Source organism: Chiloscyllium punctatum, chromosome 35 (assembly GCF_047496795.1).
Source record: "Chiloscyllium punctatum isolate Juve2018m chromosome 35, sChiPun1.3, whole genome shotgun sequence".
NCBI lineage: Eukaryota > Metazoa > Chordata > Chondrichthyes > Orectolobiformes > Hemiscylliidae > Chiloscyllium > Chiloscyllium punctatum.
Window position 1 is genome coordinate 38955720 of NC_092773.1, and position 2921 is coordinate 38958640.

Below are 2921 nucleotides of genomic sequence, written 5' to 3' on the forward strand. Positions count from 1 at the left end.
TTCAGACTGGAGGCCTGTGACCAGTGGAGTGCCAAAAGGATCGGTGCTGGGTCCTCTACCTTTCTTCATTTATATAACTGATTTGGATGTGAGCATAAGAGGAATAGTCAGTCAGTTTGCAGATGACACCAAAATTGGAGGATGAGTGGACAGCAAAGAAGGTTACTCCAGATTACAACAGGATCCTTGATCAGATGGGCCAAAATGCGAGCATAATGCATAGCCAAAGGGCAGATACTGTCATCAAAGTTGGTGAACAGATTTCTGCGTTTGTAACTCCATGCAGGCGATATCAGTTTAAAGTTATGCACGTTCGATTGAAGAGGAACAGTTCAGGTAGCATCCAAGGAACAGGAGTATCGATGTTTCGGGCATAAGCCCTTCTACAGGAATCATGCCCGAAACGTCGATTCTCCTGTGCCTTGGATGCTGCCTGACCTGCTGCGCTTTTCCAGCAACACATTTTCAGCTCTGATCTCCAGCATCTTCAGCCCTCACTTTCTCCCCAACTGAACAACAAGCCCGCCACACTACAAAGACACATGTACAGAGTAGTGGCTGAGTGCCAAACTGTGCAGTCTATTTGGACGATGTCATGATCTTAAGCAATTCAAGGGATGATCACAAAAGACTGTTAGCAGAGCTCTTTGAACGACCACGAGAAGCAAAATTGATGCTAAACATAAATAAAAAAGAATTCATGAAAGCAGAGGTGACGTTCTTGGGATGTAACGTCGGTCATGGAAGGTTGATTCCCCCCGGAACGTAAAGACGAAGGCTACAGAGGAATTTCCATGATCAACTTCTAAGAAAGAGTTTCTTCAATTCTTCAGACTCAGCGGAGTCTGCCAGAAGTCGGTTCCAAACTATATTCGTTTCGTGGCACCGTTAATCGATTTGCTGAATAAGAATACAACATTTCAGTGGACAGTACCATACCAGGAGACATTCGACCATTTGAAGTCGATATTAACCACCAAACCAGTTGTACCTACACCAAACTTCTCAAAAACGTTTAAAGTCGCCATCGATGGTAGTGATGTTTGAGTTGAAGCTGTACTTCAACAGGAAACATGAGCATTGGATTGAACTGCCAGTTGGTTACTTTTCAAAGAAAATCAACATCTACCAGAGGAAATGCTCCACAATCGAAAAAGAACGATTGATTTTGGTACTGGCTTTCCAAATTTAATGTATATGCCCGAACAATGTTTCAGAAACGGTTATGTACACTGACCACAATCCGCTAAAAGTTTTATATATAAGAATATGACACTATCTCGTTGGCTTATTATGGTAGAGACTTTCAATTTATAAATCGTATATGTTGCGTGTCTGTAGAATGTATTCCCAGACAGGTTATCAAAAATTCAACTTATGGCATTTAGATGAGATTTGCCTTTATTTGATCTTTTATGTGTGGATATCGGAAAAAGTTAAGGCGATATTATACGAAATTTATCGGTATGTCAGGGTAAAGTATTTAAAAAGTAAAATGAAAACATATCTTCATAATGATGTTGCATTTTTCCTGAAGAGGCGAGGTGCTTTAAACACATTCGTGCACGGTTAAGACTGTTAAAAGCAGCAGAATAACCAGATACTGCAACAAGTGTTATCAAGAATACAACAACGTGATACAACAACTCAATTAGTTCATTGCCTAGAGATATAAACATTTTGAGTTGACCACTCATCTTAAATTTAAACCAGAATAAAATATTAATTTCAGTTCAAAATTGAATTGTGTCTATTGAATATCTTAAAAAGCAATGATGCAATCAGGTGCTCTGGGGTATGATACTGGGGACATTGAAGAGTTGAGAGGAGGACTGCCACGTCCTTGCATGTAACAATCTTCTGGATAAAAGATATCTCTGAAAAATACCTCTTTGAACGGTGACGTGTGACACAGAATTTCCTAACAAGGAAAAAGAAGACACAGGAAGATCCGAAGAAAAGAACCTACAGCTGCCTGGTTTTGTGAAAAGAAGAGCTGTTTTATTAACTTTAATTGGGAGCTTTATCTGAATAGTATTATCGAAGGAAAAGTCAAAATGGGTAATAGAAATACATTGTCAATCGTGGTTTGTTAATTAATTACTCTTTTACTTTCGAAATAAAGTTCTTTATTTTTACTTTTTGTCGTTCTTGGCCAATCGAATCTTTGCAGATTACTGTGAGGCATAAATCGTTTCTGTGTTTTATATTAAGCACAAGGGTTTGCCCTGTGTCTTAAAAGGTCAAAACAAATTTGCAATGCAGCTGCATACCGGTGCAGTTCTTTGAGTACACTGGAGACTTGCACTATTCATGACCTGAAAGAAGTGATTCCCTCCGCCATGATCTGATTCCGAAAGGAGAAAGTCCAAAGTAAACTCCGCCCTCTAACGCAGTTGACAGGATTCGAACCTGCGTGGGAATATCCCAATGGATTTCAAGTCCATCGCCTTAACCACTCGGCCACAACTGCACAGACTCCGACCCCGATTGTTGAATTAGTCATTTCCAGGTCTCTGTCTCTGGGCAGCTGAGCAATTCTGATTCATTGTTTGGTTTATTTGAATTCAAAAACCACAGCTTTCAAATCGATTAAATGTCGGGACAAAGTGGGTCTGGGTGTTCCACCCCGATAGATGGAATTGATATTTAGCATAAAAGAAGGCGGAAATTGCACGAAAATACTCAGCAGGTCGAACAGGATCTGGGCTGGGAAAGGGCGATTCAACGTTTCAGAACTTCTTCAGAAGTTACTCGAACTCCGCTTTGTCCCAGTAGTACTGGCAAACCCCAGTCTTTACCCAGCATATTCTATTTTTGTTTCAGATTCTGAAAATCCAAAATTCCTTTCTGGTACCGGTTTAGATTCCTGTTTGGGCAACATTTTCCTGACCACATTAAAAACCCGGAGCTGTGCAGGA

The 2921-nt window shown here is 40.3% G+C and overlaps 1 non-coding gene across 1 annotated transcript; it reads right to left on the reverse strand.

Moving 5' to 3' along the window:
• Positions 1 to 2391: 2391 nt before the first annotated feature.
• On the reverse strand, positions 2392 to 2473 carry trnas-uga (transfer RNA serine (anticodon UGA)). Its single transcript has one exon. It is a non-coding gene; the product is annotated as a tRNA-Ser (tRNA).
• Between the last annotated feature and the right edge of the window lie 448 nt (positions 2474 to 2921).